The sequence below is a fragment of the Gorilla gorilla genome, chromosome 11, assembly GCF_029281585.2.
Source record: "Gorilla gorilla gorilla isolate KB3781 chromosome 11, NHGRI_mGorGor1-v2.1_pri, whole genome shotgun sequence".
Taxonomy (NCBI): domain Eukaryota; kingdom Metazoa; phylum Chordata; class Mammalia; order Primates; family Hominidae; genus Gorilla; species Gorilla gorilla.
The window spans coordinates 134,216,717-134,239,318 of NC_073235.2; the positions used below are offsets into that span (position 1 = coordinate 134,216,717).

General features: G+C 43.3%; 1 non-coding gene and 1 pseudogene across 3 annotated transcripts; both read right to left on the bottom strand.

Moving 5' to 3' along the window:
- Window positions 1–1,460: 1,460 nt before the first annotated feature.
- LOC101125883 (uncharacterized) lies at window positions 1,461–22,459 on the bottom strand. Of its 3 annotated transcripts, XR_008677529.2 has the most exons (6): window positions 22,142–22,440; window positions 21,589–21,694; window positions 17,134–17,352; window positions 12,156–12,377; window positions 11,095–11,218; window positions 1,461–5,254 (listed from the first exon to the last, which is right to left on the bottom strand). It is a non-coding gene; the product is annotated as an uncharacterized protein (transcript). The 3 variants fall into 3 exon arrangements; XR_008677525.2 differs by having other exon boundaries at window positions 1,461–11,218; window positions 22,142–22,459; XR_010129720.1 differs by having other exon boundaries at window positions 1,461–11,218; window positions 12,156–12,374.
- LOC115933913 (uncharacterized) lies at window positions 10,087–10,214 on the bottom strand (annotated as a pseudogene).
- Window positions 22,460–22,602: the final 143 nt, after the last annotated feature.

Genomic DNA, 22,602 nt, shown 5'->3' on the forward strand with positions numbered 1-22,602 from the left:
TCCCAGCTACTCGGGAGGCTGACGCAGGAGAATCGCTTGAACCCAGGAGGCGAAGGTTGCGGTGAGCCAAGATCGTGCCATTGCACTCTAGCCTGGACAACAAGAGCAAAAAGTCCATCTCAAAAAAAAAAAGAAAAGAAAAAGAAAGAAAGAAAATTGAAAGAAAGCATGCCTAAATATTTACAGGACTTACCTCTGCTGAGATTACAAGTATTTTCCCAAAATTTTTCTTTTTTTTTTTTTTTGAAACAGAGTCTTGCTCTGTCACCAGGCTGGAGTGCAGTGGCGCGATCTCCACTCATTGCAACCTCCACCTCCCGGGTTCAAGCGATTCTCCTGCCTCAGTCTCCCAAGTAGCGGGGAGTACAGGCGCCTGCCACCACGCCCAGCTAATTTTTTGTATTTTTAGTAGAGACGGGGTTTCACTGTGTTAGCCAGGATGGTCTCGATCTCTTGACCTCATGATCCACCCACCTCGGCCTCCCAAAGTGCTGGGATTACAGGTGTGAGCCACTGTGCCCAGCCCAAATTTCTTTATAATATCCAAATATTCTACAATAAGTATATATTACTTTTATAATTAATTTTTTTTTTGAGACAGAGTTTCGCTCTTGTCACCCAGGCTGGAGTGCAATGGTGTGATCTCAGCTCACTGCAACTTCTGCCCCCTGGGTTCAAGAGATTCTCCTGCCTCAGCCTCCTGAGTAGCTGGGACTACAGGTGCCTGCCACCACGCCCAGCTGATTTTCGTATTTTTAGTAGAGACCGGATTTCACCATGTTGGCCAGGCTGGTCTCAAACTCCTGACCTCAGGTGATCTGCCTGTCTCGGCCTCCCAAAGTGCTGGGATTACAGGTGTGAGCCACCACGCCTGGCTAGACTAATTTTTTAAGATATGGCTTCTACAGTAGTGAGTAGACATCTCGCTATGTCAGTGGAAAAACACTGTTTGAGTCACAGACCTAAGACTCTGCTGGCAGCTACAGGCCTTCTCCCTGGAAAAATGCTCATCTGCTCTTTCACACATCGACACCCCATTGTGCACTCGCCTGGTTGCCCCAATGCCAAAGGAACAAGCATCCCTGCCTGTAAGAGGCAGAATGTTTCTGGGCCAGCCACACTGACTGTAAGCTGACCAACAATGTTGGAACTTCGAAAGAAATGTGTAAATCCAAATGGAAGCACCACAAAAAAGTCCAGAGGCTAGTAATGGCTCTGACACCCAGCCTGTACAGGGAAGGGGGTTAGTTACCCTGGCCTGAACCCCCAAGATGACTGTGGCAGGTCTGTCGTGCTTAGGGATAGGGTTGCACGAGGTGTCCAAACATTCAGTTCATCCACCTGACTCCTTTGTTCACATCCCAGGCTCACAAGTGCCTTTAAGAAAAATGTGGCTTCTTTTAGGGCAGAGGTTTATAAACTTGAAAAAAGGCCAGAAAGGCGAGGTGTAAAAAACCACCAAAAGTATAATCCAACTTTATTTTATATGGTATAAGATTTAACAAACATATATAATGCCAGAGATTGTACTCTAAACTTCATATTGAAAAAATATCATTTGAAAATAGAAATAATTATCCCAAGTTTCGTAATTTATTACTTCTCAGATTTGAAATCTGAAATCTAACATTCCTTTCTTAGGGCCCAAGATATCAATCAGCGTCAGGTTGTGAATCTTGTATAGCAACGTGCAGCAGAGAATTCATCTTTCCTTTAACTGGGAGCAATATTTAGTTTTACTTAGCTTCATAAGAGAAAATAGCTGCTCATAAACATAGGTATTTCCAAACATGCACAGAATCTTCGCACAATGTTTTTTATATTTAGGGTAACCATTACCTAGGAATTTGTAGAATTCTGGGATTCGCACATCATCATATTTAGTTTTCAGTATAGTGTTGCACTGCAATTCAATAACTTCCATTTGCAGCTCTGCATTCACATGATTAATATTCATCAAGAAAGGTGAACTGCACAATATCAGTTCATTTTCATAAAGTTTGAAATCAGATAATCTTTTTTGGAATTCAGTCTTCAATTCTTTAATTTTTGGAATATAGTTCAGGCCATCGCTTTCATTTTCAGAAACTAATTTCAGTGTAAGGAAGTGGGCCAGATTGTTCCTTGTCAAATGAGTTTCCCAAAGACACAATTTTGCTAGGAATTAGTGAATTGAATCATAGATTTGTGTAACCACTTGTGAATGTCTTTGCAGAGAAATATCCAATGTATTTAGATGTGTTGTAATGTCAATCAAAAAGGCTGTCTTTGACCCAATTTTTGCTAGTGAGCTGAGGCACAGATTTTCCTTTAGAGGACATGAAAAAGTCAATTTCTTCCAACAGTTCAAAAAACTGCTTTAGCACCATACCACAACTCAGCCACTTCACTTCCATGTCACAGAACAGGCTTCCATATTGTGCATCTAACTCACTGAACAAAGTGTTGAACTTTCTGTGGGTTGAGCCATGGGAATGTATCCAGGTTATGCTGTAAATTACTATGTCCATGACGTGATCCATTTTTAACTTTTTAGCACAAAGTGATTCCTGGAGAATGAGGCCATGCACACACTTAAGTTCTGTGCCTTTGCAAAGCCCTGCCACCTTAGATTTAGTTTTGTAACAAGTTGTTTAACACCAACCATTGCAGAATTACCATCTGTGCTAACACTTACTAATTTTGACCAGTCTACATTAAATTTTTTAAGACTTTTCTCAACACATAAAAATATGTCATTTCCTGATGCTGTGCCTGTTATGGGTACCATATCTAAAAGTTCTTCGGTCACATCAAAAGTTTCATCAACACCACGAATGAACACAGCCAACTGGGGAGCATTATTTATATCAGTGTTCCCATGAGCTGCCACAGAGAAAGCCACAAATGATTTCACTTTTTCTTGAAACCTGTCCTGTAAGTTTTCAGCCATATCATCAACATGCTGAGCAATAATATTACCAGTTAGTCTTATATTTGCAAATGCTGTCTCTGTTCAGGGCACATAATTTCTGCTGCATTCAACAAGCATTCTTTTATAAACTCCCCATCTGTAAAAGGTTTTGATGCCTGGGCAATTTTCTCACTTAATATACAACTACACTCCACAGCAGCATCACCTATTTTATTCACATTCAAAAGCAAGTCATGTTAAAATCTCAGTCTTTTTTTCAGTTCGTTAAGTTTTTTGTCACGCATCTTTTCTGTATATCCATCGTGGTTCTTGCTATGGTTTGTTTCATAATGGTGTCTTAGGGTATGCTCTTTCAACACAGACAGACTTTGCATATTAAACATGTAGGAACATTCTTTACTTCCACAAAAAAAATAGGCTCTCTCCCATTTTTCTTGAAAAGTGTGGATGTCTTGTTCTATACTTTGTCTTTCCACTTGTGGAAGAGACAAATGCATAAGAAATATTAAAATGTCATCCTTTTATTTTTTCCCCCGAGACAGAGTTTCGCTCTGTCGCCTGGGCTGGAGTGCAGTGGTGCGATCTTGGCTCACTGCAACCTCCACCTCCCGAGTTCAAGGAATTCTCCTGCCTCAGCCTCCTGAGTAGCTGGGATTACAGGTATGTGCCATCATACCCGGCTAATTTTTGTTAGAGACGGGGTTTCACCGTGCCGGCCAGGCTGGTTTCGAACTCCTGACCTCATCATCTGCCCTCCTCAGCCTCCCAGTGTTGGGATTACAGGCATGAGCCACCATGCCCAGCCATGTCATCTTTACTATAAAAAAAAGGGCTATTTTCTAAGAAAAAAGTATTAACTCTATGTTTAAAAGTGCAAGTGTTGTGCTGTTCCCACCGCTGTTGGTGGGGAGACCCTCAGCAACTGTGGGGGTTACCAGCAAACAAGAGCAAAGGCCACACCTAAAAGGAAGCAGCTACTTCTCATCACCAGCCAACTGCTGCCATGTGGGAATGCAGCCACGGTGCCACCATGGCTGCATTTTCTTTCCTTTTTCTTTGAGACAGATAGGGTCTCACTCTGTCCCCTCGGCTGGAGTGCAGTGGCACCATCATGGCTCACTGTAGCCTCGACCTCCCAGGCTCAGGCAATCCTCCTACCTCAGTCTCCTGAGTTAGCTAGGACTACAGGTATGCAACGCCACACCCAGCTAATTTTGTTTTTTTGTTTTTTGTTTTTTGTTTTTTACAGATGGGGTCTCTCCATGTTGCCCCGGCTGGTCTTGAACTCCAGGGCTCAAGCGATCCACCCACCTCAGCCTCCCAAAGTGCTGGGATTACAAGTGTGAACCACTGCACCTGGGCAGATTTTCTGTTGTATCAAAAGAAGCTGGAAATCCAGGGGTTTATGTGAAATTTTTTGATTTTTTGAAATACTCATAATAAATTCAATGGTCTCTTACAGAATAAGCCAACATGTTTGCCGATCAGATAAGGCAAATTAGGGACACTGGTTTGGGGTCACTTGTTTAAACCTGCAAAAACACTACTTGAAGAAAATTAATATCTGAAGAGAATTAAATATCTAATTCTGAAACCACAGATATAAGAGCTTGTTCAAACAAAATCCTAGAGGGTGCCCAAAAAAGAAAAAATAAACTGATGGGTTTCCTTTTTTTTGTTTTGAGACAAGAGGTCTGGCTCTGTTACCCAGGCTGGAGTGCAGTGGTGTGATCTCGGCCAGGTGTGGTGGCGGGCACCTGTAATCCCAGCTACTCGGGAAGCTGAGGCAGGAGAATTGCTTGAACCTGGGAGGCAGAGGTTGCGGTGAGCCGAGACTGTGCCACTGCAATCCAGCCTGGGCGACAGAGCGAGACTCCATCTAAAAAAATAAATAAATAAAAATAAAATAAAAAATAAAGTGCTGAGTGGCCTTCCCATCTGTAGTCTGGCTACTCGGGAGGTTGAGGTAGGAGGATCACCTGAACCCAGGAAATCGAGACTGCCGCAAGCCATGATTGTGCCACTGCGCTCCTGCCTGGGCGAAGGGAGTGAGACCCTGTCTCAAAATAATAATAAAAAAATAAAGTGCCGAGTGCCCCTAACCTCGTACCAGAGGATCCCTTGGGATCCACCTGTGACAACCCTGGTAAATCTCAATCCTCAGAGCTCTGGGACCCCTCACCTCTCCAGGTGCTGTTCTTTCTATCTCTAGTTTCTTGGCCCTGGCTTTTCTCTCCAATATGGTCGAGAACTACGGCAAGCCCATCAGTCTCTGTTCCCTGCTTTTCTTCCAAGGCTCTCTCTGCCTCAGCTTGTGACTTGAATTCAATATATGCAATCCTGCAATTGTGGGGATGAGGTGAGGGAGAGAAGAACAGTCAGCATTTAGGGCCACAGACAGTTATTTGTCTTCTGAATCAGTAATATACAAGATTCAAAATCCAAAAAGTAGAAAAGCATATGGTTTAGAACATGTAGAAAAAGGAAAAAAAAAAAAAAAGGATATGGTGTAGTCTTCCTTATATTCCTATTCCAGGCCACCCAATTTCTAACCATAGAGGCAACATTCTGTGTATATAAAAGCAAATGTATATGCACACACAATTTTTCTTAAAAAGCTTGAGATATAATTTACATATCATAAAATCCACCCATTTAAACTTTACAATGGTTTCTAATACGTTTACACAACTGTACAATCATCATTGTAAACTAAATTTGGAACATTTGTATTGTCCCCGAAAGTACCCATCGACAGTCACTCCTCATTCCTCCCAACCCATTCTCACTCCAAGCCACAAGCAACTACTGTTCTAGTTTCTGTTTATATAGATTTGGCTATACTGGACATATCATATACAGAATGACATACCATACTTTATCAATCCATCAACTGACAGACATTTTGGGTCATTTCTACTTTTTGACTATTAAATAATGCTGACATGAACATTTGCAGGAGAGTGTGAACATATGTTTTCTTTTCTTTGAGGTAGATACTTAAGAGAATTTCTAGACCATATGGCAATTCTATGTTTAACATTTTGAGAAACTATCAAACTTCTCCAAAGCAACTGCATTATTTTACATTCCCACCAGCAACATATGAGGGCTCCACCTTTTCCACATCCTTGTCAACATTTGTTACTGTTTGCCGTCTTTATTCTAGCCATTCTAATGAATGTGAAGTGTATCACATCATGGTTTTGATTTGCATTTCCCTAACAACTAATGTTGAGCATCTTTTTGCATGCTTATCGGCCATTCATATGCCTCGTTTGGAGAAACGTCCATTCAAATCCTTTGCCCATTTTTTAATTGGGTTGCCTTTTTATTGTTGAATTGTAATATGAGTTCTTTATATATCTGGACACAAGTCCCTTATCAGATATATGATTTGCAAATATTTTCTTCCAGTCTATAGATTTTTTCTTTTTTCTTTTTTTTTGAGACGGAGTTTCACTTGTTGCCCAGGCTGGAGTGCAATGGCGCAATCTCGGCTCACTGCAATCTCCACCTCCCAGGTTCAAGCGATTCTCCTGCCTCAGTCTCCCAAGTAGCTGGGATTACAGGCGCTCACCGCCACGCCTGGCTAATTTTGTATTTTAGTAGAGACGGGGTTTTGCCATGTTGGCCAGGCTGGTCTCTAACTCCTGACCTCGGGTGATCCACCCACTTTGGCCTCCCAAAGTGCTGGGATTACAGGCGTGAGCCACTGTGCCCGGCAAGTCTACAGATTTTCTTTTTCTTTTTTTTTTTTTTTTGAGGAGTCTCGCTCTATCGCCCAGGTTGGAGTGTAGTGGCACTATCTCGGCTCACTGCAAGCTCCGCCTCCCAGGTTCACGCCATTCTCCTGCCTCAGCCTTCCGAGTAGCTGGGACTACAGGCGCCCATCACCTCGCCCGGCTAACTTTTTTTGTATTTTTAGTAGAGACGGGGTTTCACCATCTTAGCCAGGATGGTCTCGATCTCCTGACCTCGTGATCCGCCCGCCTCGGCCTCCCAAAGTGCTGGGATTACAGGCGTGAGCCACCATGCCCGGCCCAGTCTACAGATTTTCTTTTGACTTTTTAAATATGGCCTTTGAAACACAAACATTTTTTATTTTGATTAAGCCCAACTTCTCAATTTTCTTTAATCGTCGTGCACAAAGTGTGTTTTCTTCTAAGGATTTTATGTTTTAGCTCTTAGATTTAGGTCTTTGATCCATGTTGAGTTATTTTTTGTGTACAGTGTGTTCTCCATTATGTTTTTACATAAAAGGCAGAATACTGTACACACTGTCTTTTTTCACTTAATACACACTTTGTCTTTTTTCACTTAATAATGTATACTGGAGATTATTTCCCTTCAGTACACAAAATGCGATTTCATTCCTTTTTACAGCTATATAGAAAAATATCTTATGGATCGGCCAGACAATTTTAACCACCTGTTGCTTGATATTCAGGTTAATTCTAATTTTGCATCAAACAACTTTGCAATACATTATTTCACACTTGTCTGAGACTATCTGTAGGATAAATTCTTAGGAGTGGAACTGCAAGATAAAATGGTAACTGCAACTAACTTTGGTAGCTATGGCTAAGTACCTAATCTCCATAGAGATTTCTCCAATTTCACTTCCAATAACAAAGTATGAGCATGCCAGTTTCTTTACCCTCTTCTCCACTGTGCTAACAAACCTTTCTATCTGTGACTACTTGATAGGTAAAAAGTTGTATCTCAGTGTAGATTTTATTTTAAATTGTTTTACTATGAGTGAGGATGAGTATCTTTTCCTATGCTTAAAACTCCGTTCCTGTCTGTCTGTAGCCTGCCTGTATTTCCCCTAAAGTGTTGGTATTTTTCTTACTCATTTGTTAGATGCACTTTTATTTTATTTATTTATTTATTTTTGAGATGGAGTCTTGCTCTGTCGCCCAGGCTGGAGTGCAATGGCGCGATCTCGGCTCACTGCAACCTCTGCCTCCCAGGTTCAAGCGATTCTCCTGCCTCAGCTTCCCGAGTAGCTGGGATTACAGGTGCCCGCCACCACGCCTGGCTAATTTTTTCTGTTTTTAGTAGAGACAGGGTTTCACCATGCTGGCCAGGCTGGTCTGGAACTCCTGACCTTAGGTGATCTGCCCACCTTGGCCTCCCAAAGTGCTGGGATTACAGGCGTGAGCCACCACACCTGGCCTTCAGAAGGTTTCATCGCGGGGACATGCTTTATTTTTATTTATTTATTATTATTTTTTAAGATGGAGTTTCACTCTTGTTGCTCAGGTTGGAGTGCAATGGTGCAATCTCGGCTCACTAACCTCCGCCTCCCGGGTTCAAGTGATTCTCGTGCCTCAGCCTCCCGAGTAGCTGGGACTACAGGTGCCTGCCACCATGCCTGGCTAATTTTTTGTATTTTTAGTAGAGACAGGGTTTTACCATGTTGACCAGGCTGGTCTCGAACTCCTGACCTCAGGTGATCCACCTGCCTCAGCCTCCCAAAGTGCTGGGATTACAGGCGTGAGCCACCATGCCTGGCCTGGTGCACTTTTTTTTCAGAGGCAGTCTTGCTTTGTCGCCCAGGCTGGAGTACAGTGGCGCGATCTCGGCTCACTGCAACCTCTGCCTCCCGGGATCAAGCGATTCTTCTGCCTCAGCCTCCTGAGTAGCTGGGATTACAGGCGCATACCACCATGCCTGGCTAATTTTTTGTATTTTTAGTAGAGATGGGGTTTCACCATGTTAGCCAGGATGGTCTCAAACTCCCGACTTCAGGTGATCCGCCTGCCTCGGCCTCCCAAAGCGCTGGGATTACAGGCGTGAGCCACCGCACCTGGCCTCTGGTGCACTTTTATATCAGTAAAACCAGTCTTCAGTTTTGATGAGTTACCAATATTTTTCCCTGGTTTGTCACTTGTCTTTTGACTTTGCTTATGGGGATTTTTTTTTCCTCCGTGTAAAAATACATTTCTGCAGTCAAATTTATATATCTTTTTTTTTTTTTTTGAGACAGAGTTTCCCTCACTCTTGTCACCCAGGCTGTTGTGCAGTGGCATGATCTCAGCACACTGCAACCTCCACCTCCTAGGTTCAAGCGATTCTCCTGCCTCAGCCTCCCGAGTAGCTGAGATTACAGGCGCCCACCATCATGCTCAGCTAATTTTTTTTTATTTTTAGTAGAGACAGGGTTTCACCATGTTGGCCAGGCTGGTCTGGAACTCCTAACCTCAGGTGATCCACCCGCCTCGGCCTCCCAAAGTGCTGGAATTACAGGTGTGAGTCATTGTGCCTAGCCAAATTTATATATCTTTTCTTTTGGGACTTCCAGGATTGTGTCATACTTCAAAAGGCCTTCCTCTCCTGAAGATTATTAAAACAAAACCCAAAAATATTCTCTATGTCTTCCTCTAATACTTTATGATTTCATATTTTACACGAAATCTCTAATGAACCTTTAATTTAATTTGGTGAAAGGTATGAATAAGGACATATCGAGTCAGATTCTTTCTTCTTGAGACAGAGTTTTGCTCGTTGCCCAGGCTGGAGTGAAGTGGCACGATCTCTGCTCACTGCAACCTCTACCTCCCGGCTTGAAATGATTCTCCTGTCTCAGCCTCCTGAGTAGCTGGGATTACAGGTGTGTACCACCATGACTGGCTAATCTTCTGTATTTTTAATAGAGACAGAGTTTTACCACGTTGGCCAGGCTGGTCTCAAACTTCTGAGCTCAGGTGATCCCCCCCGCCTCGGCCTCCCAAAGTGCTGGGATTATAGGCATGAGCCACCGTGCCTGGTCTTGAGTCAGATTCTTAAACATAATGCACCACATTCTGTTGTTGTTTTTGTTTTGTTTTGTTTTTGAGATGGAGTCTCATTCTGTCACCAGACTGGAGTGCAGTGGCCCAATCTTGGCTCACTGCAACCTCTGCCTCCCGGGTTCAAGCAATTCCCCTACCTCAGCCTCCCAAGTAGCTGGGACTACAGGAGCGCGCCACAACGCCCAGCTAATTTTTTTGTATTTTAGTACAGACGGGGTTTCACCATGTTGGCCAGGATGGTCTCAATCTCCTGACCTCATGATCCGCCAGCCTCGGCTTCCCAAAGTGCTGGGATCACAGGCATGAGCCACCATGCCCAGCCTGCACCACACTCTTTTCTGGCATAGGTACTATGCTTTATTTCACATGGCCATGGAGTCTCTGGTTTCTCTTATCTCCCCTTTATTTATTTTTTATTATTTTTAATTTAGGACATATCAGATATTAAACTGAAAAAACAGATACTACACTCGATCTTAGCCAAAAGGCTGAGAAGTGATACAGTAATTCTTCAGGTAGAGAAATGATTACAAAGATTTAAGTATATTTAATTAAAACCTAATTAAACTTTGAGAAATTATATAGCTTTTGGCAGGAACTTGTTTGCTGGTTTTCTGGAGACTATAGGCAGAGTGCTCCCAAATCTCCTCCTAGTAAACACTGCTAACAATTTGGAATTTATTCTTTCAAATTTGTTTTCCCATATTTATCATGGCTTTCCAGGTCAATACATACAGTTCTATCTTATGCTTGTTAGATCTGTAGTATTGTTTCTAGAGATTATGTTCATCAGAACATACTGCTACAGATTATTTTAGAGTTCACCTATACCAACACATTTAGCTCAAATGTATCTGTAAACCCAATATTCAATTTTCACCTGAATGACAATCCCTTCAAAATATATTATACTCCACCCTCTCTAATTTCACCATATTCACTCTCTTACTCAACCAAAGCCTAGATATCTAAGGACAGTGTTTCATTAATTGGTTACAACATAAACCTAACAATTCAATTCTATGTGCTATTTTGGTACCTGTCCAAGCAAGTTACTAAGTACATTATTCTAGTGGAGTCAGCCCTGGAGAGAGAAGACGGAATGTACATAATCTATGAATAAATTCCAATCTTCAATCTTGTACTTGGTAGCAGATGAAGTCTCTATTTCTCTATAGCACCACTACAGTTTTCTAGGAGTTTTGGCTGTCCCTTTATGATGTCCCCTTCGGCTTTTTATGCCTACTGGCAGAAATCTGGATAACTACTCTTTCCTTCTCTAAAATCAGGCATAAAAGATTTGAGAGAATGTAAGGAAATTCCATTATGTTTGTATCCAGTAGACATACATTCTTATTCAGTACAAGGTGCAAAACATACCTTTTACTCATCCCATCTTTGCTCACTAATCTGATTTGAAAAGCACCCTCAAACACTTCTTTTAATTCATGTGGAGTGACTTTGTCAGGCAGGTTCTTGATCAAAAGTGTTTTGGCATTTTGATCTACAGAAAAACAAAAGAATATTTTTGGTGAGTTTAGATTTAGTAAGCATCAAAAGTCCCCTAAGATAGAAAAAATACCCCTCGGGCGGGGCGCAGTGGCTCATGCCTATAATCCCAGCACCTTGGGAGGCCGACGTGGGCGGATCACGAGGTCAGGAGATGAAGACCATCCTGGCTAACACAGTGAAACCCCGTCTCTACTAAAAATACAAAAAATTAGCCGGGTGTGGTAGCACGTGCCTGTAATCCCAGCTACTCGGGAGGCTGAGGCAGGAGAATGGCTTGAACACGGGAGGTGGAGGTTGCAGTGAGCCAATATCGCACCACTGCACTCCAGCCTGGGAGACAGAGCGAGACTCTGTTTAAAAAAAAAAAAAAAAAGAAAAAAGAAAAAATACCCCTCAAAGAGTTGCAAAGTGGAAACAATACATCTTCATTAGTTTAACAAATATTTGAACACATACTCTGGGCTAGGGCCTGTGCTACATGCTTGCTGTGAAAACATGAACTTGGCCTCTGCTCTCAGGAATGTGTTCTTGTTGGAGAAGACTGGTAAATGAAGGGTCATGTAGTTATAAACTTCGATAAGTGCCAGGATGGACAAGTAAAAGGGGCAATGAGGAAGTCTAGTAGAGAAGATTACCCTAGTGTGGGGGTAAGGAAAGAGTTTTCTGATCTGAGGAAGTGATATTTAAGCTAAAACTGGATGGATGGGTTTCAAGTAGCCAGAGACTGAGTCCTGGAAAGAATGTTATGACAGAGAAAGGTGAGCCATGCAGCTCAAGCACAGGAGAGAGGGCAAGGTGCCACGGAGGCAGGTGGCCTGTCGGAAACTGAGGACTACTTGCATCAAATTAGAAAGAATGTGATATTCCTGCCTGACCCAGAATCTTCTAGATACATCGATACCTTTGAACAAATTACCTTGTTTGCATACCTTTGTTTCCTTTCCCTTTGGTTTCTTTAACTTCATACCCAAGGACTTTTGTATCACTTAGTTCCAAGGCTTTTTCTTGATCAGCAGATTTAAAATTCACATAACTAGCCAGGCGCGGTGGCTCACGCCTGTAATCCCAGCACTTTGGGAGGCCGAGGTAGGTGGATCACGAGGTCAGGAGATCGAGAACATCCTGGCTAACACAGTGAAACCCCGTCTCTACTAAAAAAATACAAAAAAATTAGCCGGGCGTGGTGGTGGGCGCCTGTGGTCCTAGCTACTTGGGAGGCTGAGGCAGGAGAATGGCGGGAACCTGGGAGGCGGAGCTTGCAGTGAGCCAAGATCGCACCATTGCACTCCAGCTTGGGCGACAGAGCAAGACTGTCTCAAAAAAAAAAAAAAAAATTCACATAACCAAATCTCCTACAGAGATGTAGAAGAAAAGGGAAAAAGCACACACAGGTAAGATGAAGAGCATATGCCTCTGGTTACTAATCACACTAGCTGTTGGAATAGAAATTAGCACTAAGTCACGAGCAGCTGCCTAATTTACAATTTAAAAGCAAGGCTCCACAAACTGGCAGTCAGTACTGTGAAGTAACTATGGAGAACTAGTTCTCACCCAGGGGGCAAGCTTGACAATCTCTAGAGACATTTTTGGCTGTTACAAACAGGGAATCATCTAGTGTCTAATGGGTAGAATCCAGGGAGGTTGCTAAACATCCCACAATGAACTGGACAGCCACCATAACATAGAACTGCCCAGCCCAGACCCAGTGCGGTGGCTCATGCCTGCAATCCCAGCACTCTGCGAGGCCAAGGCATGCAGACTGCTTGAGCTCAGGAGTTTGAGACCAGCCTGGTCAACATGTATTTCCTGTCTCTACAGAAAATACACACACACAAAAATTAGCCAGGCATAGTGGTACATGCCTGTGGTTCCAGCTAGTCGGGAGGCTGACGTGGGAAGATGGCTTGAGCTGGAGGGCAGGGGTTGCAGTGAGCCGAGATCGCACCATTGCATTCCAGCCTGGATGAAAGAGCCAGAGGCCCTGTCTCCAAAAAAAATTGTCCAGCCCAGAATGTCAGTAATGCTGAAGTCAAGAGACCTCGTTCTAGAGCAAGGACTGAGAATCAGTGCAGAGTTTGCCTATTGACGTCTCTATTAGTTTTCTACTTAACAACTGACAAAATTTAACCAAGAGATATAGAAAGTGTGGCTTGAAATTACAAATTTTGGCTGGGCACAATGGTTCACACCTGTAATCCCGGCACTTTGGGAGGCTGAGGTGGGAGGATTACTTGAGCTCAGGAGTTTGAGATCAGCCTGGGCAACATGGCGAAACCTCATGTACAAAAAAGGCATGGTGATGTGTGCCTGTAGTCCCAGCTATTCAGGAGGCTGAGGTGGGAGGATTGTTTGAGCCCAGGTGGCAGAGGTTGCAGTGAGCCATGATCACACCACTGCACTCCAGCCTGGGCAACGGAGTGAGACCCTGTTTCAAAAAAAGTTATTTATTTATGTATTTATTTTTGGCTCGGTGCAGGGGTTCACACCCGTAATCCCAGCACTCTGGGAGGCTGAGACTGGCGGATCACTTGAGTTCAGGACCAGTCTGTGCAACATGGCAAAACCCCGTCTCTACTAAAAATACAAAAATTAGCTGGGCATGGTGGCAGGCACCTGTAATCTTAGCTACTCGGGAGGCTGAGGCAGGAGAATTGCTTGAACCTGGAAGGCAGAGACTACAGTAAGCTGAGATCACGCCACTGCACTCTAGCAAGAGGGAGACTGTCCCAAAAAAATTTTTTTTGGAATTTTTAAGAAACAGGCAGGCCACAGGAGATCGCACCACTGCACTCTAGCCTGAGCGACAGAGGGAGACTGTCTCAAAAAAAAAAAGTTTTTTTTTTAAATTTTTAAGAAACAGGCAGGGCACAGTGGCTCACACCTGTAATCCCAGCACTTTGGGAAGCTGAGGTGGAAGGATCACTTGAGCCCAGGAGTTTGAGACCAGCCTGAGTAAAATAGCGAGACCCTGTCTCTAAGACTTGGAAGATCTTGGGATTATTTTAATATTTTGGTTGGAAAAATGGGGTAGCAAAGTTTAATATAACAGATTTACTAAGCATGAGCCACTGAAGGATTTTACATATTCATTTTAAACTGCAAGTGACTGAGGTAAAATCCCACCAAAGGGTGAAGAGCAGGTAACAAAAGGACCTGAGAAGACAGCAGCCTATGAACCATCATGAAGTAGTATAAAGCTACTGGAACATCTAAATTCTCCAGGAATAGTAAGTGCTGGGCTGATACGCTCTTAAAAACCTTCTTAGTTGATTGGTATTTACCTGGACAAGCCAACTTTGACACCAACAACTTCAAGATCATTTTTAGCAAAAAATTCACTGAGGCCAACTTTTAGTTCAGCAGCAGTTTTGTTGAAATTCAGGTTTCCAACAAACAGTTGGAATGCTACACATGGTTCAGTTGCTACACAAAAAGGTAAAAAAAAAAAAAAAAGAACTCAGTTCAGAAAAAGTAGCACTAAAAGAAAATCCATTGAAAATTGTAACACCAAGCTTCTGTAGCAAATCCCATTGTTGCTCATTTGGGCTAATGGAGACTAAGTTTTTGCCAATGTGACATTCTCCATGCATCTCCTGTGCCTTAAACCACGGCCAATAAGCTACCTTCTAATTTCTTTTCTTTTTCTTTTTTTTTTTTTTTTTTTTTTTGAGACAGAGTCTGGCACTGTTGCCCAGGCTGGAGTGCAGTGGCGCAATCTCAGCTCACTGCAAGCTCCACCTCCTGGGTTCACGCCATTCCCCTGCCTCAGCCTCCTGAGTAGCTGAGGCTACAGGCACCCGCCACCACGCCCGGCTAATTTTTTGTACTTTTAGTAGAGACAGGGTTTCACTGTGTTAGCCAGGATGGTCTTGATCTCCTGACCTTGTGATCCGCCCGCCTCGGCCTCCCAAAGTGCTGGAATTACAGGCGTGAGCCACCGCGCCCGGCCTGTTACCTTCTAATTTCTGCTTTTTGGCTCCAGGGGACTCTTTCTGATTGGCCATTTCCTTCTTTTGTTTATCAGGTGTTTCTTTGATAGGTTCTGTGGGTGAAAGCCAGAATATTGCATTTGTAATCATCTGCTTGGGCCACTAATGAGTAACTGGAAACTTTTATACTATCCACAAACATCATTCCTAAGCTACACTTAACTGTCACAAGACTCATGAGTTGAGTCTGGTCAGGGTACTTTTAAAAGCATTTCTAAATTAATAAGAAAGTTATTAAAATTAATAAAATAAATACAACAGCCCCTTCTGATGGGCTTCACTTACAACTAGCATTCCATGATGCCAGCCATACTGCTTAACAGGGCTGATTCAGATCATCCGACCTTCCCCCTCCTCCTCTTCCTCACTGCCTTTGTCACTGCCACTGTCGTCATCCTGTTCATCATCTTCAGCCCTCACGGGAAGTTCTTCTCTAACTTTCATCCCAGCTTTATCTTTTCCTCCACCCCTAGAATCACAAGGGAAGCCACCTAATCAATTATTATTACATAGACTAGTTAAGAATGACAAATTCTCCTCTCAGAGAACAATTGTTCTTTTATATCTGGCTGTATACAAATATCTAAGAAAAAAATTCACAGCCACTTTAACTTTTATTTTATTTTGAGATAGGGTCTCACTTATGTTGCACAGGCTGGAATGCAGTGGTGAGACTACGACTCACTGAGGCCTTGATCTCCCTGGCTCAATCCATCCTCTCACCTCGGCCTACCTTGTAGCTGGGATTACAGGTGTGTGCCACCATACCTGGCTAATTTATTATTTATTTATTTATTTATTTTTGAGGCGGAGTCTCACTCTGTTGCCAGGCTGGAGTGCAGTGGTGCAGTCTTGGCTCACTGCAACCTCCACCTCCTGGGTTCAAGCGATTCTCCTGCCTCAGCCTCCCAAGTAGCTGGGATTACAGGCATGCACCACCATGCCCAGCTAATTTTTGTATTTTTAATAGAGAGGGGTTTCACCACATTGGCCAGGCTGGTCTTGAACTCCTGACCTCATGATCCGCCCACCTCAGCCTCCCAGAGTGCTGGGATTACAGGTGTGAGCCACCATGCCCGCATACCTGGCTAATTTATTAATTTCTTGTAGAGATAGGGTCTCGCCCTGTTGCCCAAGCTGGTCTTGAACTCCTGGCCTCAAGCGATTCTCCTGCTTCAGCCTCCCAAAGTGCTGGGATTACAGGGTATGAGCCACAACACCCAGCCTCATTTTAACTTTATTATGAAATAATTTTAAATGTATTGTTCTTGCATTTTAATAACTATAGTAAGAATTACTGCTTTGGTAGCAATATTTTAAATGTTACACAGACTCCATCAAGACAGAAAAAAACCACTGAAAATTAAATCTGAGACGACCTACCTGCGTGGATCATAAGCATAAAGACAGAACTCATCAATGTATAGTATTCAAAGAGAAAATTTCTGGGCTAGGCATGGTGGCTTATGCCTGTAATCCCAGCACTTTGGGGGGCCAAGGCGGGCAGGTCACTTCAGGTCAGGAGTTCAAGATGGCCTGGCCAACATGGCGAAACCCCATCTCTACTAAAAATACAAAAATTAGCCAGTGTGGTGGTGTGCGCCTGTAGTCCCAGCTACTCAGGAGACAGAGGCTGCAATGAGCCAAGACCACACCAATGCACTCCAACCTGGGTGACAGAGCAAGACTCTGTCTCAAAAAAAAAAAAAAAAAGAAAAAGAAAAAATCTCTGACTAGGGTCAGGTAGAAAGCAAAAGTCAAACATCCACTGAGACTCCCCATCAATGAGGCCCATCCCGAAGAATCAGCTGGGAATTGCCAAGGCTGTTTTCAGAGGGATGGATTTTTAACAGAACCTCTCCCCAAGTGCTGTAGAATGGCACACACAGCAGCTTGTCTCTAACTCACAGCCACTCACCAGGAACCCCCTGCAGAAGGATTCTTTATCTTCCTCATCCTGGTCCAACTCACTGTTCCTGTCTTCATTCTCCTGGTGGCTCTCACGGTCCTTGAGCTTGGCTCCCCTCCGGCTTGGTGATATTAACTTCTCAGCAAACACAGGAGCCAGAGACTTTTCCTCCCCTTTCTTTCCCGGGACAGTGGTATTCTTCCTGCAATTCTTATGAGGGGCAAGAACCTGGAGGAGAAACAGCAACGATGAAAAGATGCCTCTTCATGAAGCTACCATCACACTGCACAGTCACTAAGTGCAAGATTCGGGTCGTGCATGTAAGTCAACAACTATTTCAACTCTCTAGGATGAATTTCTCCTAGAGAAACGTAGTAAAAAGCTTCCAGCACCAGAATCACCCGACATGCTTGTCTAAAGAAAAAAAACAAGGCCAGGCCAGGTGGCTCACGCCTATAATCCCAACACTTTGGGAGGTGGAGGTGGGCGGATCACCTGAGGTCGAGAGTTTGAGACCAGCCTGACCAACATAGAGAAACCCCGTCTCTACTAAAAATACAAAATTAGCTAGGCGTGGTGGCGCATGCCTGTAATCCTATCTACTCAGGAGGCTGAGGCAGGGGAATTGCTTGCACCCAGGAGGTGGAGGTTGTGGTGAGCCGAGATCACGCCATTGCACTCCAGCCTGGACAACAAGAGTGAAATTCTGTCTCAAGAAGGAAAATTAAAAAAACAGAATGCTGGGCATGGTGGCTCATGTCTGTAATCCCAACACTTTGGGAGGCCAAGGTGGGCAGATCACCTGAGGCCAGGAGTTCAAGACCAGCTTGGTCAACATGGTGAAACCCTGTCTCTACTAAAAAAAAAAAATACAAAAACTGGCCAGGTATGGTGGTAGACACTGTAGTCCCAGCTACCTGGGCAGATGAGACATGAGAATTGCTTGAACCCGGGAGGTGGAGGTTGCAGTGAGCTGAGATCACACCACTGCACTCCAGCCTGGGTGACAGAATGAGACTCTATCTCAAAAAAAAAAAAAAAAAAAAAAAACCAAGAAAAATTCTCAGACTTCACTTAGCACTAACAAACCAGAATATCCACAGGGAAGTATCCAGATTTCTACAAGTAGGGACGCTACTGACCCAGGAGAATATACATCAATTATTCATGTCATTAGAGCCCCAATTCTGACTCTGTGTGACAGGTCAGTGTCAAAATGCAGGTGCAAAACACAGTTTATCCAGTGTACCAGAGGGAAAACTAAAACTACCTTTAGGCTATGTATAGAAGGTATATATGAAACATAAATGAATTTTGTGTTTAGACTTGGGTGCCATCCCCAAGATATCTCTTTAGGTATCTGCAAGTATGCCAAAATCCAAAAAATCTGAAGTCCAAAACATTTCTAGTCCCAAGCATTTCGGATAAGGGATACTCAACCGATACAGTACATGCTCTCTTATCTATGTCAACTTAACCGACTGGCTGGATTAAATGACTGTCTCAATTCCAAACAGGTCTTACTATAATAACTTGATGCTTATGAAATCCCAAGCATGAGTGGGCCACTCTGTGGTACTCCTACTAATGTGAGTGTCTCTATTCCTGTGAGCTGAACTGTATCTTTAATAAAAACCCGCTGTGTTGTTTGCTAACCTGTATTTGCAGTTTCAACTGCAGAATTAACTAAACATCACATAAACCAATACGATCAACGCAAAAAGGGTGGGGTGCAGTGGCTCACACCTATAATCCCAACACTTTGGAAGGCCGAGGTGGGCAGATCACATGAGGTGAGGAGTTGGAGACCAGATTGACCAACATGATGAAACCCCATCTCTACTAAAAATAAAAAATTAGCCGGGCGTGGTGGCACATGCCTGTAATCCCAGCCACTTGGGAGGGTGAGGCAAAAGAATTACCTGAACTCAGGAGCTGGAAGTTGCAGTGAGCCAAGACTGAGCCATTGCACTCAAGCCTGGGCAACAAAAGTGAGACTCCACCTCAAAAAATAAAATAAATGCAAAAAGTTATTGAGTCTATGAAAACAAACTTCAGTGCTTTGGAGGTACTTGATAAAGCTTAAAAAACTGCAATCAAATTAAGTGTGCATGAGCAACCATAAAAGAATGGGAAAAGCTGTAAAACTGTGGGAATCTGTATTCAAACTGCTTTACTTACTAGGATGTTAGAGTTTTCCTTTGCTTTAAAGAAACAAACTTCAAATTGCAGAAGATGCATTATGTGTGTATTTTATGCAGGGAAGATAAGCTACTCCAGCAGTGGACTCAAAGATAAGGCCTTGGTCCCGTATCCAAATATTGCCAAAGGAATACATAATATGTCTTAAATTAAAATCAAAAGGTATGGATGGATAATTTTCATAATTTCCCTACTTTTACTTTTTAAAAAATTGTATAAAGTGTATAACTGTTTTAATATACTTATGGCAAAATGGTTACTACAGTCAAGTAAATTAACAAATCCATCATCCCTAATAAGTGTGTGTGACAAGGGCACCCAAAACCCACTTTTACTTTTGATTAATTAAAACAACTAGACTGAAGAGGGTTGAAGAAAGTTTCTATCACACAACCAGCTGCTCAAAGTGGACAACAAATAAATGCTATCTGCCTCTCAGAACAAACTGCTTAGGAGAAGACTGAGAAATGAATGGGGAAGGTATAGGGGGTTTGGATTCAACAGACCTATGTATAACCCTGGCTGTCATTTATTAGTTCTGGAAACATGAGCAAGCTGGTTAATGGCTAAATCTGCTTTCTTGTCTAATTTTAGTATATGTGCTGCCGAAGCGAGCACGCTTTCTTGTCTAAAAAAATGGAGCTATACGATGCCTACCTAACCCGGTCACAGTGAGGATGAAATGAAACAACGTATAAAGCAGTGGTCCCAAACCTTTTTGGCACCAGGGACCGGTTTTGTGGATGACAATTTTTCATGCATCCGGTGGGAGGGGAGAGGGATGATTCAAGTACATTACATTGATTGTGCACTTTATTTCTGTTATTACATTGTAATATATAATGAAATACAACTCAACATAATGTAGAATCAGTGGGTGCCCTGAGCTTGTTTTCCTGCAACTAGACAGTCCCATCTGGGGGTGATGGGAGACAGTGACAAATCATCAGGCATTAGATTATGAGAATCTAATGTAGATTATGAGAATCTAATGTAGAATCTAATGTAGGAGCGTACAACCTAGATTCCTCACATGCGCAGTTCACAATAGGGTCTGTGTTCCTATGAGACGCTATTGTTGCAGCTGATCTGACAGGAGGCGGAGCTCAGGCAGTAATGCAAGCAATGGGGAGGCAGCTGTAAATACAGATCAAGCTTCCCTCACTTGCCCACCACTCACCTCCTGCTGTGCGGCCTGGTTCATAACAGGCCATAGACCAGTCTGTGGCCCAGGGCTTGGGGACCCCTGGCATAAAGCCCTTGTACAATGGCTGCACATATGAAACATTCCATATTCATTAGTTGTGTACCCACTAACCCACCTTAATTCTTTCAGGACTCAACTTAAACCTATCTATTTTCAAATTCCAAAGGAGAGACTCTCAGAAGAACATAGTGAGGACTATGTCAAAAGAAGAAATATGAAAACATGTTTGGCAGGTACATAAAGTAATAGACTTTTTTTTTTTTCTTTTTTCTTTTTTAATTTAAAACAGCCAGGCAGGGCTGAGGGAAAGCACCGCCCTCCTGGGCCATAAATGAATGGATTTTAATGAATCAATTTAAAGAATGAAGAGATTTAAACCAGTATTACCAGAAAACCAGTATCACTTTACAAACAAAGAACACCTTGGCATTCCCAAAATAACCCACACTTGGTCACGATACATTATGATGTATTACTCTTTGCATAACACTGATATTCAATTTGCTAATATTTCTGGAATTTTTGTATCTATGCTCATTAAAGAGAGAGTGGTCTGTGATTTCTCAAAATGACCTGGTCAGGTTTTGGTATCAAGTTTAGTGTGGACTTGTAATACTAGTTGAACAGTGTTTGCAATATCACTTTTGAGGTTTGTGGTTTTTTTGTTTTTTTTTTTTTTGCTTTGAGACAGACTCTGTCTCCCAGGCTGGAGCGCAGTGGCACGCTCACTACAACCTCCGCCTCCCGGGTTCAAGCGATTCTCCTGCCTCAGCCTCCCGAGTGGCTGGGACTACAGGTGGGAGACACCACGTTCGGCTAATTTCTGTATTTTTAGTAGAGACGGGTTTCGCGATGTTGCCCAGGCTGGTCTCAAACTCCTGGGTTTAAGCGACCCACCCTCCTCCGCCTCCCAGAGTGCTGGGATTACAGGCGACGGCCACCCAGCCCGGCCAACTTTTGAGATTAAACAATGCAGTTTAACTGCTTTACTCTGGATTTTAATTGTTGGCATTAATAATAAATGCTACTCTGCTCAACTCTGTATATATAATTACCTCATCTCTACTGCCATTGTCCTTAGCTTCTGATATCTCATCTTCCCCATCTTCTACCTCCTTTGGGGAAAGACTTATTTTCTTCAGTTCACCTTGACTTTTTTTCCTGCTCAAAATGGACAAGATTATTATTAGGCACATGACAAGGCCTTCACACATTCCAAGCCAGGCACGTTTTGCCTCTAGTATTTCCAACAGTAAACTGGCATTTGGAATAAACTTATGTTAGGCCTCATCTTAACTTTTAATTTTCATTTGGTATCTTTTACTCACACCAGCGAACAGAAAAACAAATACAAAAGGTGATTTTTGATGTTGTAGGTGAGGTCTCCCATACCTCTTCTTTTGCCACAATTGATAAGTGGAAACTCCTTAAGAAAAAAAAAAAAAAAAAAAAAGACAAATTCCCAGGAATTCCTTCTTATTCCTCTCATTCTGATCCGTCACGTGTTTTCAAGTAACTGTTTAAAAAATATATATAGTTCCACTACAGACTACTCAAATGGAAGCACACTGGGCCAAAATAAAGGGGACAAAGGGCCAAAAACAGTACCTGCAATTCAAGTACCTTTACTTCGCCAGTCAGATCATTCTGTGAACTGGGTCAGCGTCCATCACTACCCCCACCAGAATTCAGAACACACGAGTCTATAACCCTCGCTGCCCACAGCAGCCCTTGTCCCTAACAGGTTTTCCTTTAAGGCTGTCGCGGTGCGCCCCTGCAAGCCACCGCGCGTGACGGACGCGGGCACGACGCCTGGGGACAGCCCGAAGAAAACCGCGGGCGCCGACACGCTGGTGACGCCCTCTCAGATATTGCCCCAGATCCAAGGCGCGCGGGGAAGACGGCCACGTAAAGATACGGCGCCCTGGTGACTCCGCCTCGCCCAATCAGAGCCCGCGCAACCCCTGAACCAATCCTGAGCCGCGACCCTGGGAGGGGCGGGCAGTGCGGGAGCCTGGGGGCGTGAGTCTTGACCCGGGGTGGAGGGGGCCGCACGTGCTGCGCCTGCG